Consider the following 16,198-nt stretch of genomic DNA (forward strand, 5'->3'; position numbering starts at 1 on the left):
ATATGCATCTTCTGTTCCCCTTCAGGTGCCTCCTCTAAGCAGGGCTCCACTGCCCTCCTCCTGGGTCATGTTTTCTCCTCTTCTTGGCCATATTTCCTCATGGAAAGGTCTGGTTTTTCATATATTCTCCTTCTAAGCTCTGTCACAATCTTTATCCTTGATCTCTCCAGAGCTTAGTTCTTTTTACTCTCTAAGTTCATGTTGACAGTGTTCTTTAAAAAAAACAACAACATTGATTTTTTTTTTTTTGCTATTTGTCAAGCTGGCTGACTGATACTTTCACTTCATCTTCATTTCTGTTCTTCAATCCAATGCCCACATCCCCCCTGCCCCAAATTCCAGATATGTCAGAATTTGTGCTGCTTTTGTTTTTTTTTCATGCATCTCACCTTGCACACATACACTGAGGTCTGATAAAAATGACCTCCTATCAGAAGTTCAGGTATAGCCTTCCTAGAAAATAGCTCCTGGGGACAGACAACCATATAAAGTTCAATCAAGTTCCACATGCTTAGAATTCAAATTTTTGGATTTACAATGATTATATATATATATATACGTGGGAACTCATGTACACCCATGGCAGATTCATGTCAATGTATGGCAAAACCAATACAGTATTGTAAAGAAAAATAAAGTAAAAATAAATAAATATATATATAAATACATATATATATATATAGCATACCCAAATATTTCAGCCTCTGTCTCAATGTCACCAACGTCATATCTTTGCCTTTTCTTATTTCCAGCCCCAATTCAAAAGAAGTAAGGCAGACTCTCCTGCCACAGATCCCCAAACTGCTATGGCACTCCAAACTTCTGATAGAGTCAACATTTGAGGATTTTAGGAAGTAGAGAACAAAATGAAAAGGTAAACAAGGAGACTTCAAAAGGACTTGTTGCTACTTAGAGGATGAACAAACAGTATTATCAATAGAAGTCCACACATCAGCTGTCTTAGATCCATGCTGGAGTGAGTGTGAACATGGGGAACAGAGGAGAAGGCATCCTGGTTTCCAGGCCATTGCCTCTCTCTTACTGCTCATTCTCCCTTTCATCTGCCTAAGTATCCTCAATGACCTCCTTCATGTAGGCGAATAAGAATCTTAAAGTTCCTTCTTCATGTTTGGAGGCCCTGACACTGGCTTATCCACTAAGAAACTGAACGGGATCGAAAGTTCTTTAATTCCTCACATCTAGGGCCTATGTGGATATTTCAAGTCCCAGCTTTATTATGTAAACTTTCACTTTCAGAGAATATTTTTAAAGGATTCAACTGCTATAGATGATTATGGCTTGGTGCATGTCAGATCCTTGCTCTAACTGCTCTGGAATACGGCCAGAGACCTCAGTCAGAAAAAGCCCAAAAGCCCATGTTTTTTTAGGTTCACTCCAGCGACCGCTTAGAAACATAGTAGTTGTGATTTGTCAAATCATTTTAGAAACATGATTTTTTTTTCTTTTTAAAAAAATTTTAGCTAAGCATTAAATGTACTACATATGAGAGACCCTGATCTGTGAATTCAATGGATATATGCTTTTCCCAAAGCAGTGGGAAAAATTCTTTAGCACATACCTCCTTTTGATGTTGATCCAATGTGGGCATGATATAACACATCCTATATTTAGACCAGTGATGCTTATATAAGCTACTGACTATTTACCTAGTTTATTATTTATTCAGTTAAGAGAAGAGTCCATATTCAAGTGAGGGTACTTGTTTCAGCACTTTAAACACTAGAGTAACAATGTGTTTACATTCCCATTATAAACTATTGCTCAAGCAAACATTTGGAGTTTCACATTTGTAAATTAAGGTGTACCTAGAAAAGGAATAAAGGCATTCCCAAATTTTGGAATTGAAGGGAAACTTCTAAATAAACTCAACCATAAAACGAGGTTAGACTAAAAGATTCACCATCATATGTATCAAATAATAGAACACATTCTGATTTATATTTTCCCTCTGTAAGTTATGAACTCTTTTGAATACATAAAAATGTAGAACATGGTTCATAATTCTTGATATAAAGTTTTACCATATTTTAATCAACTATTTAATCTGAATTTTAAAACTCTGTACACTCTTCACTGATCCTACTTCTGTCTCCTTCCTCAGAGTTAACCATTCTTCTCATTTGCTATTCACCACTTCCATGTTTTAATGTTTTAAAATCATATTTAATTATCCCAAGTATATGTGTAATATACTTTGTACATTTAAGCTTTTTTGTTGTAATTTTTATCTTTGTATTTTCTGCAATGTTGGAATTCAGTATAATGAAGAACATAAAAAATAATGCTGAAGACCAGCCACAGACTAAGAGAAAATATTTGCCAAAGACACATCTGATGAAGCACTATTATTCAAAGTATACAAAGAACCCTTAAAATTCAACAACAAAGCAAACAACTGGCTTGAAAATGGGCCAAGGTCATCAACAGACATCTCTCCAAAGAACATGTACAGATGTCAAGTTAGTAGGTGAAAAGATGCTCTACATCATATGCCATCAGGGAAATGCAAAGTAAAACAATGAGATACTGCCACATAAGCTCAGCTGCCTACCATGGTCAATGTCCAGAACACTAACAACATGCTGGTGATGATGTAGAGCAATAGGAACTCTTAGTCATTGCTGGAGGGATTGCAAAATGATATGGCATCTTTGAAAGACAGCTTGGTAGTTTCTTATAAAACTAAACATACTCTTACCATAGGATCCAATAATCACACTTATTGGTATTTACCTAAAGGAGTTGAAGACTTAACGTCCACACAAAAATCTACACACAAATGTTTATAGAAGCTTAATTTATAATTGTCAAAACTTGGAAACAAGATGTCCTTCTGTACCTCGATGCATAAATAAATGTGGTATAGTCAGACATTGAAAATTATTCAATACTTAAAAAGAAATGCACTATCAAGCCATGAAAAGATATAGAGGGACTTTAAATGCATATTACTACTGAAAGAGGCCAATTTGAAAAGGCTACATACTGTGTGATTTCAACTATATGACATGATTGTAAAGGTAAAACTATGGAGACAGTAAAAAGATCAGTGGTTGGCAGGGTTTGGGGGGTAGGAGGGTGCATAGGCAGAGCACAGGAGATTTTTAGAGCAGTGAAAATATTGTGTATGATACTATAATGACGGATACTTGTCATTATACATTTGTTCAAATCTGTAGAGTATAAAACACCAAAAGTGAAACATAAGGTAAATGATGGACTTTGGGTGATTATAATGTGTCAGTGTAGCTCATCAGTTGTAACAAGTGGGCCAGTCTGGTGAGGAATGTTGATAATGGGGGAGGCTATACATGTGGAGGGGCAAAGTGTATATGGAAGTTTTCTTACCTTCCTCTTGATGTTGCTTTGAACATAAAATGACTCTAAAAATTTAAAGTCTTAATGTTTTAAGTCTTTTAAAAAGTTGAGCTTGATTAGCAAAAAGAAAATACTAATAATCAAACTGATATTGTATATTTATATTGAAGTATTAATGATGTATAAGTCACTTATCACTTTTATTTTCTAGCATGAGCCACTAGGTAGATAAGATGTAAGATATGGTCCTAAGATACGAGATTTGCAAAAAGTGAATATGAATATCAACATTTAAGAGATGGATGGAACAGATTACAAAAAAGAACTGAAAGACAGAAGGAAAATGGAAGAATGTGATGTTATCATAGAGCATCATCAAAGTATTGGAGTAGTGAGCAGTGTCAAAAGTGACAGACACTGTTTCAGGGACTATTATGAGAACACTAAGTTTTTACAAAGGAAGGAATGAAGGGAACAGAAGAATTTATTTTACCACAAGTCAAGCAAGTGTTCAACCCTTTGCTCAGCCCACAGTCCTGAAGACACATAATTAAGTTTTTTCATTTAGGGAAACTTATGTGAGAGTATCTAGAATAAAATAATTTCAGATTTTATAGTTTTTCACTTGAGGAGTAATCTCTATGAAATGGTTCAGAGTACAGTTTTTCTTGATTTTATTTCTTCTATGAGAATATGACTTGAAAACATTGTTTATCAAAACTGGCACTGTAAAACTCTTACCCAATTTGTTACCTTTCCTTCTCCAAAAGAAACTTGAAATTTTGAGTTTGGAGCCCTTTGGAATGCCCGTACCAGCAGTGTATCATTGGCCAAATCACTTAACCAAAATAAGCTTCAGTTTTCTCTTTCTCAAGTAGAAGTGATTGGATTTTTTTCAGGATATGTTAGATATTGCATGTGGTAAATGCTCACCAAGCCTCATTAATACTAAGACTTTCATGTGTGTGTGCTCAGTCATTCTTCTGTGACTCCATGGACTGTAGCCCACCAGGCTCCTCTGTCCATGGGATTTTCCGGGCAAGAATACTGGAGTCCATTGCTGTTTCCTACTTCAGCAGATCTTGCTGACCCAGGAATTGAACCTGTGTCTCCTACATTGGCAAGGAGATTATTTAGCACTGCGCCACCTGGGAATCTCATGGCTCTCACAACATATTATATCACTTTGCTTTGGTAACTCTTCCTCTCAGGTCTTTTGTCTTCAAAAAGTACCCTGTAACCTATCCCCTGATTTACCTGCTCTCATTTATAAGTGCTATTAGTATAAGCAATGTGACATTCGTGGACAAAATTGAGCTCCTGGCCTTCACAGAATGTTTTAATTCTTTTTTTTTTTTTTTAGAATGTTTTAATTCTAATCCTTAGCACTCAGTGGTATTTGGCTGCTAGCAATATGTTACATTAACTAACTGAAGGACAAAATCATGACAATTTCAACAGATGCAGTAAAAATGAACATAATGATGAAAACATACATCATTCATTTATGATAAAAACTACTCAGCAAACGAGGTTCAAACAGGCAATTCAGTAATTTAATAATGAATATCTACAACAAACAAAACAACAAAACATCAGCAAATACACTTAGTGATGAAACAATGAAATTATTTTCTTTGAAATTGGGAATAAGGCAAAGATGTCATCCCTCTTATTCAACAGTTGCTCAAGTTCATAGTAATACAGCAGGTAACCAAAAAAGACAGAAAAGGTCTAAAGTTTAGAAATAAAAAATAAACATAAACTTCTACTATTTTCAGATACTGTGAAATATATAAACATTTAAAAAATAATTCATAGTTAAATCATAAGGCTTAAAGAAATTTTTGCAAGATTTCTGTACATGAAACCAATATTTAAAAATCAGTTCATTTCTATATATCAAAAAGGAAACAAAATTTAGTGTATGTTCTTATAATAGCATCATAATGTTATGTACCTAGGAATGAATCTAAATAAAATCCTGCTAGACTTCTATACAAAAAACCTGGCAAACATTAAGAGAAATTAAAGAAAGCCTAAATCTAAATTGTGTTAAGAAATTTGAATGGATTGGAAAACTCAATCTTATTGTCTATGAAATGCTGCAATCTAAACTCTTATGGATTTTTTTTTAATTTGACAAGCTGATAGTAAAGTTTATAAGGAAATGCAAAGGACTTAAGATTGCCAAGACTTTCTTAAAGAAGAAATGTGAGATGAGAAGACTTATTCTCAGATGCCAGAACTTATAAAGCTGCATTAATTGAGACAGTGTAGTGTTGGTCATGAATAGGCAAATAGATGAATGTAGATCTGAAAGAGACCAAGGGAATCAGAAATCATCTGCTGCATATGGGAACAGTTGCCACTGCAAAATGTAGCTCTAAGGTCTGCCTGGACTGCGCTTTGCATGGGCAGATTCTTGATTACGGGCTCTGGGGGCCAGGGAAAGCTGTGCTGTGATAACACCACACTTCTGGGTAATGTGGCCACTTAGTTTCCATTAAGTTTTAGTGCCTTTCTCTAGAAACTTAATTTGTTGTAGCTCATCCAACACTTGTTTCAGATGTTTTGGGGGTGAAAACCAAACTAGAACTGGGGACAAGTGCCAAGATTCTCAAAGAGAGAAGGGAGACCAAAGTATCTTGTGTTTAGACACAACAGCCCAACAACAAAAAGCTGTTGGATCTGTAGAGGTGCTTTTTATGGGCAAATCATGTAAGCTGAATCTGTCTACTAAATCCCTAATTTCAAATGGTAAGGCTTTAGGAATAAAGAGAGGTAATGTGATACATGCAGTAGATTGATTCCCTGTAGCTCCCCGTCCTGGTAGCTGAGTGCTAGGAGCGTAAGCCAGCCAATTTGTAAGAATGATTAAAGTCATCACAGGCAGTTGAAATAGCAAAGGCAGAAAAAAAAAATAGCAAAGGGAGGACAAAACTGTGGTCCACGTGTCACAAGTAAAAGGTCCACCTCTGGGAACCTAGCATGATAACATTGGGAAGAAGGAAGGTCTGAACCTCTCTCAAGTGCCTACCAGACTAGCAGTGGTGACTTTTCAATTAGAAATTAAATCAGTGCCAGAAGTGTGGATGCATAAAGATGAGAGAATGGAGCTTCCCTGACCCAATTCTGTGTAGAAGAGAATTCAACAGAGGTTGAATACAAGTTAAGCAGAATTTATAGTGCCTATGTTATTGCTCTTAATTTAGAAAAATTCTGCTTTTACATGCAGGTTAATCATTTTTATTCTTACAAATAGCTCTTCTGCCTTCTGAAAAGAGCTAGACCAATAGCTAGAAAGTCTACTGTATTCTATATTCAGAATACAATGTACTACTATATTCTGAGCTCTTTGAGTTTTTTCTTAAAAATTATATTAAGATGATAAGGTCTCAAATAGTTTTATGCTTGGAAAGATACTTTTAAAATAGATGTCCATCAGCAGATGAATGGATAAGAAAGCTGTGGTACATATACACAATGGAGTATTACTCAGCCGTTAAAAAGAATTCATTTGAATCAGTTCTGATGAGATGGATGAAACTGGAGCCGATTATACAGAGTGAGGTAAGCCAGAAAGAAAAACACCAATACAGTATACTAACACATATATATGGAATTTAGAAAGATGGCAATGACGACCCTGTATGCAAGACAGCAAAAAAGACACAGATGTGTATAACGGACTTTTGGACTCAGAGGGAGAGGGAGAGGGTGGGATGATTTGGGAGAATGGCATTCTAACATGTATACTATCATGTAAGAATCGAATTGCCTGTCTATGTCTGACGCAGGATACAGCATGCTTGGGGCTGGTGCATGGGGATGACCCAGAGAGATGTTATGGGGAGGGAGGTGGGAGGGGGGTTCATGTTTGGGAACACATGTAAGAATTAAAGATTTTAAAATTTAAAAAAAATAAAAATAAAAAATAAAATAGAGCATTAGGATATGTAATAGAGACATAGGTCATTTATTAGTTAATTATAAAAAATTATTTGGGACCTATTTTTTTAAGGAAAATATTACTTTGTTGGCTGAGAGCTGAGGAAAAACAATGGAGGGAGATATGCTGAGGGGAAATGGACTTTAAAAAGTTTTCCACTAAACAGTACAGATAGCAGCTTCAGGTATAGCTGGATTGTGATGACCAGAAAACTATCTGTATTGATCTTTTATTTCTGAGTTTCTTTGCATTATCTTCATTCTCTGAAAGACTCTTCCCACCTAGGGGTAAAGATGGACAGAAATAACTCAGTCCTCACGCTTATCAGCTTCATAACTCTACCAAAGGAAATGTATGCCTTTTCTGATGGCATTATTCAAAATCTTTGGATCAACTCTAGTCTAGAGTTGGGGACTAGAATTGGGGTTGGAGCCAGTCCAACCTAAGTGACGCAGACAAAAATGTGGAAGGGAGTTTCCCCAAAGTGGTACCGTGTTGATGAAAATTTTTTTCACTGCCAAATCTATTGCTTAGGAAGTATTTGTCATGCTTCTGACATCACTGGTCTTGCCAATATGCCTGCCTAGCTTTTAGAAGACAGTCAGGTTGTTTTTACTAGTGAAGTCTGCTTCCTTTTAGCTGTTCACACTTCTAGATGGACAGAGACCACTGGAACCTGTGGTATACCATGTTTTTTCCCCATACGAATTTTAATGATTTAAAATCAGTGGTATTTTTCAAGTCATTGTTTTTCCATTTAATAAAGTACTTAATATATATGAATTTAAAAGATGTGGTCTATAATTATTTGGCTCATATTTTGAGACACTTCTATCCCGACCAGTATTCTTAATGAGATATCTAAATTCCAATAGTAAACTTCCGCCCACAGAGTCATTCGACAGCCATTGATTGCGTGCCTGCCAGTTATACTCTGTTTAGGCATGTGTAATGTGCATGTGTGCTCAGTTGTGTCTGACTCTTTTGCAACCCTATGGACTGTGGCCCGCCAGGCTCCTCTGTCCACGGGATTTTCCAGGCAAGAATACTGGAGTGGGTTGTCATTTCCTGCTCCAGGGGATCTTCCTGTTTCAGGGATTGAACCCGTGTCTCCTATGTCTCCTATATTGGCAGGCAGATTCTTTACCACTGAGCTACCTGGAAAGCCCCATTTAGGCACAAGAAATATAAGGTAGTAAATTAGGATCTCTGTCCACAAGATCCAGCATAATGAATCTAATTTACCCAAATTTAAATCTCTTCTCTCTCTGTCTGAGCTTAGACTTGCCCTAGGTAACAAACTACTTTTTTTTTTTTCAACAAAAGCTTGATATTTCATGTAAACCAAAGCTATATTTGAAGGGATATTCCAATAATTGTTGTTTGGTTCAAATGGCGCCATTCATAGCAAAGGGTAACAACCCAGCTGCAGTTTGAGTAAATAAAATATGTGTATGAACTCTGACCCTCAGGCAAGGTTTCTGCAAAAAATAAAATAGTGAATGTGATAAACTCCTGAAAACTAGCTTATATGTCAGAAGCTCTAGAAGCAACATATGATAAAAAGAAAAACTTTTTTTTCCTCTTATCCTTTTTTAGGAAAAAACTAAAGGCAATTTAGTGAATTGAGGAGACAACTGGAGGTGGTTTAAAAGGATGGAGTGCAAAGAAAGGTAAGTAGAATTTGTAGGAAATAGCTTTATTCTCTCCCCTGGTCCCTGGTGTCACTGGCTTACGCTTTTGGTGGCAGCCATTGTAGTTTAGTTATCTGAAAGACAAGAAAGCTGGAAGACAAACTGGAAGAATCCAAGTCACATCATCTGAAATATAGAGCTGTGATCATAAATGCCAACACAGTCAAGACCTCCTCCAAATGCTGGCATTTCTGAAAGCAGTTGTAGCCATGTGCCAAGCCTGGCAGGGGGCATGTGGGTGACAGCCCAGACTGACCTCTGTGCGGGTGGTCAGTTCTGTCCACTGATGCACATCTTGCTTCAAGGATGAGATTTCCTTTGAGGACTCTGGGTGAACTCTTGGAGCTGCCTAACTGGCTGACCTGGGAAACCCACACCAAGTGCCAAAGGCACCAGAGGGGATCAGATTTAGACTTTTGGCCATCTGCATGCAATCTCTGCCTCGTTCTGGGAAGCAGGCAAAAAGCTCATCCCTTTGCAAAGCTGAGAGAAGATTTTCCAAGGAAACACAAAAGCCAAGGTCAGTTTAGATTCAGAAAGTCACTGCACCAAAGATTCCATGAACCTCTCCCTGCAAAATGAGAGGCGGTTCTGGGTCAAGCTAGATCTTAACACATGTGCAAAAAGGACCACCCAAGAGGTTGCTCTTCCTGAGCAAAATGGCTTGCCTTCCTGTGTTTGCAACAGTCAGCCCAGGAGCAAGCTGATGACACCAGTCCAGGGACATAGAGGACCATTCCCAGTCACTGTGAACATCAAAGACAGCAGGAGAGAAAACTATTCAAAGCCTTCACCAGTGGCTATTACATGCAGAACACTTCCAATAGTAAAGTGTAGGGAAGGGTTTAACAAATGAAAACAGCCAACTCTATAATGGATTTTTTATTCACTTTCACACTTGCACAATATGACAAATTCAGTCAGAGGTACCCTGGGGATATCTTAGAATAATTCATAACCAACTGGTTTTGCTATTATATCACTACTCCTGATGGCCCACAGTCTAAGCCTCCCTTTTCATATAATATCCTTTGTATTGTTTATTCTTTTTGTTATGTGATTTGCCTTTTCAGCTCTCTTTTCCAAATAAGACAGTTTAGCTTAGGCTTTGACATCTACTAATACACAAGATCTTCTTCAGGTAGTAGTATACTTATTAGTGTTTTCACTTAGGATGTGAAGTTTTGTATCCTGTCCTATCAGCTGGTTATATGAAAGAATCTTTAAAGGCTGGGCCCAAAATAACCTCAACCAAGTTCGCCAATTTGCAGACTCCAGACTAAATCTGGCCTGCAGATATTTTGTTTGGCTGGGCCAGTGATTTTTGTTTTGTTTTGTCTTGGTTTTGTTTGGTCTTGTTTTGTAATTGAATTTGAATGACTTTTGGCAGAAGCTTCTCTTTCAAATTCCATAGATCCCTCCTTTCTCTGTCATCATAACCCGTATAGGCATTTGGATTTGTGATGCCTGCTCTATACAGTAAGTGGTGATAGTAAGCATCCATGTCTCATTCCCAATCCTATGATAAAAGCTTGAAATTTTACCTCTAAATTTGAAATGATTTTTTTGTATTTGTACTATTTGTGTTCTTTTGAGATGCTTATCATTAGATAAATATCTTTCTATTTCTAGAGTATTTTAAGTTATTATCATGAACAAGTATTGAATTTTACCAAATGCTTTTCCTGCCTCTATTGTAAGCCATATTTTTTTCCTTTTCTCTGTTAATTACTAAATTACATTACCCGATTACCAAATGTTAATCCAACATCATATTCTCAGAATAAATCCTTCTTGGTTGTGATATATGATCCTTTCTGTATAGAGCTTGAATTATGTTTGCAATTATTTTCTTTAGAATTTTACCTAGTTTGAAGAGAGAGTTTAGTTTTTAGCTTTCCTTTTTGGAGAAGGAAATGCCCCTGCTGGGTTGTGGAGGTCAAGGAAGTGCTCAGCTCATTATAGAAGTCAACAGGGATTTTTTAATCTTTGGAAGACCTTGAGTAAAATGTATGTTATTTAAAGTTGCAGGGAGGTTGGAATTTCAAGTTCAATTTCTTTAATACATGTAGAACTATTCATATCTTCTTTTTCTTTAAGTGGCACTTTGGTAATTTGAGATTTTCTAGAAATTTGACCTTTTTTAAAAATAAGTTTTCAAGGTAATTATTTTAATGTTCTAAATCAGGGGTCCCCAACCTTCAGGCTATGAACCAGTACCTCCTGTCAGATCAGTGGTGGCATTAGATTAGGGCTTCCCAGGTGGTGCGGTGGTAAAGAATCTGCCTGCCAGTAAAGGAGAAACAGGAGGCTTGGGTTTGACCCCTGGGTTGGGAAGATCCCCTGGAGTTGAAACCTCATTCCAGCATTCTTGCCTGGGAAATCCCATGGACAGAGGAGCCTGGTGGGCTACAGTCCACGGGGTTGTAGAGTCAGACATGACTGAGCGACTGGGAATACAGGCACAATAAATGTAATGAGCTTGAGTCATCATGAAGCCATCACTCCTGTTTCTTAATCCATTGAAAACTGTTTGGTCCTTGGTTGCCAAAAAGATTGGGAACCACAATTCTAAATATTATCTTACTATTACCTTCTTAATGCCTGCATAATTTCTAGTGATGTCTCCATTTTTCATTTCTGATATTGGTAGTTTGAGCCTTTTCTCTTTTTCATTAATCTTGCTAGGAGTTTGTTTTATTAATCTTTTTTCATAGCTAACTTTTGGCTTTATTTATTTTCTTTATAGCAACTGCACAATAATAACAGTTATATATTTGTTTTAGTTTAATTAGTTTTAATTCTTAATAACTCAGATATGACTGTATCATCAGACAATCAAGCATCCCAGTGTTGGCAACTAGGTGTAGAATCTGTGTAAATGCGATAGCTACAGACTCTTAACAGTCCAGGTGTGTTATGCAGGTGGCCCAAATATCATTAGCAGCATTACTCTCAGGGATGTGGTTTTCTGAGATGGTGAATGCCTCATGGAATCATTATAATCAAGTCAAATACCTCCTCAATTTACAGTCTTTATTACAAGATTCAATGTATATTAGAATAGCATAGAATTTTTTTGTGTTCTCTATAAAAGGAATTAGGCTCTAGATAGATTTTTTTTTCTTCTATATAAATATCCAGTGAGACAATTTGGGAGTTGTGCAGGTGTAAGACAAATATTTAATTGCAGGACGCTATGTATCCCTGAACCTTCTTACTGAATGCCCATAAGGTTTCCCAATTAGTGTGCCAAAAAGTGGAGAAGTTTCCTAAAATTTCCAAAATGCCTGGCTAGGTGGCTCTACCATTCCCTTTGAGATATGACCACTGTAATAGGGGAGAAGTCGTATAACAGATGACCCTCACTCTTTTGTTGTCACAAGTGCTTCTTTCTTTCCAACTCCGTCATCATTCAGGATTGACTACCAGACTCAGATTCCACTTTTCCTTTCCCGCTCAGAGAGGTTGTGGCTTCCTGGGACTTGCCCTAACAGAGGCTTCCTCTAGGCTGAATTGAGTCTATTCCTATTATTAATATGTAATAGTGTTCACTCACCACCACTACACGGATGGTAGTGCAAGATCTGTCCCCAACCTGTGTGGCAGCAGTTTTGGTCTTTCTAAAGTCCTGTGTATATACTTCAACTTCTTTACTTGGGCTGTTCTGGACTCACTTCTAGTACTGACCATGAAGTGAGTGGTCACCTCAGCATAAGGCTCCCTCCCAGTCCCTTGGACTTCAGGGAGATCCAACCAGTCCATCCTAAAGGAAATCAGTCCTGAATATTCATTGGAAGAGCTGATGCTGAAGATGAGACTCCAATACTTTGGCCTCCTGATGCGAAGAACTGACTCATTAGAAAAGACCCTGATGCTGGGAAAGATTGAAGGTGGCAGGTAAAGGGGATGACAGAGGATGAGATGGTTGGATGGCATCACTGACTTGATGGACATGAGTTTGCATAAGTTCCAGAAGTTGGTGATGGACTTCCTAGAGGAAGCCTGGCGTGCTGCAGTCTACAGGGTCGCAAAGAGTTGGACACGATTGAGTGACTGAATTCAACTAGAGGTCCTGGGGGATTTTCCAGATGCAAAATTGGCATCAAGGCTGATTGAAGGTCCTGATTGGGTTTGGAACTCCAGTTCACTATCTATTTTAGGAGCACTGCCTGGATTATCTGTCAGTTTCAAATTCCTCATCCATGCTTTAATCTAGTTGTCACTTCTGCCCCTTAACTACCTCCTTTCTTGGACCAACATGGTGTTGTGTACCAATTACAAAACTGGCAGTCTCTAGTCTGTTAGAGAATTCTATGATGACATTAACTCAACAAATTATGAGGGCTGCAGTCTCCAATCCCATAGCTAGCTGGGATTTCCCTGACTAATGGATTTGCTATATGCTTGATACTGGGGCCCTCACCATGAGGACTTGTGACACTGTATGCATCAAGATAGCTTCCCCACTCCTAGTACTACACCTACCCATGTTATACATCGAATCCCTTCCTACTTTTTCTTTGGTATGAGTTGCTGCTTACCTACTAAGCTAGAAGTGAGGCTGTGGGTCATGGGCAATGTGACCAGTGGCTCTCTATTGCAAAGGCTGCTTAGGTAACTGACCTTACCTGATGAAAATCCTCATTGTGTTGAAACTCCTTCTCCTGGTGAAACTCCTACTAACTGTATCCCTGTAGACCTGGAGGCTTCTACTGCCAAGCAAATCATTTCCCCAGCTGCTCACCAGTACACTGCCAAATCAGGGTAGAAAAGAAGCCTGATTATTTGTTCTGTTTTGTTTATTGTTCTACTTATGCTTTCCTGATTCTTACTATGACCCAGCAGTACCTGTCAGAGTGACATATGCAACTAATTTTAACACAACTAACAAATGGGACATACTTAAACCAATTTGAACACAATTTGCACATGGTCAACAAGTGGTTGGTCAGACTTTCTCCAAGCGTAGGTGTGGTATTAATATAACAAGACAGGGTAGACCTAGGGAAAGCACTTTTTTTTCTTTTAATAAAGGATACCATTTATCTAAGCAGTTGTACTGATCCCAGATCTTGATTGCACTTGCACGTACATCAGCCTTATTCATGAGTGTTTCTTCATTTCTGGTTTTGTCCTTACTTTCTTGAGTCCTAACATTTTTCTGTTCTCTGGATTCAAGTCTTAAGCAACCTTTTCACTTGCCAGGATTAGCGGTATTCATCTTCTATCAAATGCAGACAAACCCAAGCCGTGAGCAGAGATGCATAAATGAGTGATCTGTTGGGAAGATTGGCTTCATTCTAATTTTGGCCACAAGCTGACTCCTCTTGTGTGCAGAATGCTCCTAAATTAGGTGCTTGAGGTAGGTAGTGCTAACAGTGTATTATAAAATGAGAACATTCACAGAATGGACCCTGAGGGGATATCAATGTGTATAAGCACATAGACACTGACTAAAACTTTTCTTTGTAAATATTTTCTTTATAGTTAGTCACTAAAAATTACAGAGCTTCAGTCACCAAAATGTATTTTTTATGCATAATCATTGAAACCAGAAATGTAACCCAATTCTGCATTTGAAACAGGACATTTTATTCTGGTTTTGTTCATGGGAAATGGCTGACTTTAAAAGAGTAGAAAATTGAAATTTAGAAGCTTATGAAGAAGAACCATAATGCACAAAGCACTTTGATATGTCAGATTTTATCTATAAAATTAAAAGTAGCCAAAGAATATTATAGTGTTGACTTTGTAAGGAACTAAGCTATATCTAAGTTAAACTTTTAACTGTTCAAAAACTTTCTAAAGTACCTGTTTAAATGGATTTATTCTAAAACTCAGGGATGGTTCCAGCTGCACCTATAGGGCCACAGTTCCAGATCACATATGTCTCCTCTTAATGCCTTTGTACATTCCTTGGCTTGATCAACAATGTTCAGATCAGATATCTGAGAAATTGTTTTCTCATTTGACAGCAAGCCTGTTTCAGAGGGATTGCAAACAAAAATAAATAAATAAGTAAATAAACCTATTCCTATCCACCTTCTGTGGCTTTTTCCATTACATGCTGTGTTGCTAACAGAAAAGTATGCCATGGAAAGTGAATAAGCTACTTTAAGAAGCACAAACTGGAAGATTAGGAAGAAGAACTCAAAACATACTAAAATTCCACTTCTGGGAATTTTCACACATTATATTTCCTTAGGATAAAGATCTATATCCAAGACATATATATATAAAAGAAAAAGAGAAAAAAAAAAGCAACAGAAAATTGGTTAAGTATATGTCCTCCATATCACAAAATGCTGTGTTATAACAGTTCTTAATGTTGATCTGTATTAAGTATCATTGAAAATATTTGCAAAAGAATATCTAAAGTTTTGTGGACAAATAAGTTATGAAACATACCTAGTTGGCCAAATATTTATAAAATTAAATTTTTCTTATGTTCATACAAAATATGGATAGAGATGCATAAGTCTGTAATAATGGTAATTACTTCTGAATGGGAGATATTAGTTTTGTTTTGTTTTTTAACTTTACTACATCTAATCTTTCTGCGATGGATTTGGATTGATTATATAGTAAATATGCTGAGGACAATAAAAAGTATAGTATTTCCCAGAGTCTCAGTCTCTAGTCAATGATGTAACTAGTAGGAATGAAAGTAGGCCCATAGCATTATAGAGTGGCTTCATGGCCTTTCTAACTGTTGCTTAAACTACCAGCTTTCTTGCTTTGTAAACTTCTGTCCTACATTAAATGACACGTAAGTTGATAGAAAACACTTGCTAGTCTTAGCTTTTGCTGTAAGTGAAAGGGACTTATTTTATCATGTAGTTTGAATGAAATTTACAATATAGATGTGGCTGATTATAAGCATATCATGAAGTTATATGCATTAAAATTGCATCAAAACAGTTTATACATCTTAATTATTCACTGCTGTTTTTTAATAAGAAAAGACAAGAGACCAGGAAGAGAGGCCATGTTGCAGCTCAAACTGTGAATGGCTAAAGTATAGCATATTTAGTTTTCAATTTCCATTTTGACTCAGGCAGAGCTGTGTTTTCTCCAGTTGTGTAATCCACTACACACTTTTGCATCTTTCATAGTATTAGTTATCAGAGTATTAGAAGATTAAAACTGGTATTGTACTTGAGTCTTTATTGCACATTGTTATCCAAAAGTCTTTAACTTTTAAGAAACA

General features: G+C 37.0%; 1 long non-coding RNA gene across 1 annotated transcript in view; it reads left to right on the forward strand.

The window, feature by feature from the left end:
* LOC108635915 overlaps positions 8,898-16,198 on the forward strand; it is a 72,144-nt gene continuing 64,843 nt past the window's right edge. The window contains exon 1 of the long non-coding RNA XR_001918008.1: positions 8,898-8,964. This is a non-coding gene — a long non-coding RNA (uncharacterized LOC108635915). The remainder of the gene's footprint in view (positions 8,965-16,198) is intronic.

The sequence above is a fragment of the Capra hircus genome, chromosome 4, assembly GCF_001704415.2.
Source record: "Capra hircus breed San Clemente chromosome 4, ASM170441v1, whole genome shotgun sequence".
In the NCBI taxonomy this organism is placed as follows: domain Eukaryota; kingdom Metazoa; phylum Chordata; class Mammalia; order Artiodactyla; family Bovidae; genus Capra; species Capra hircus.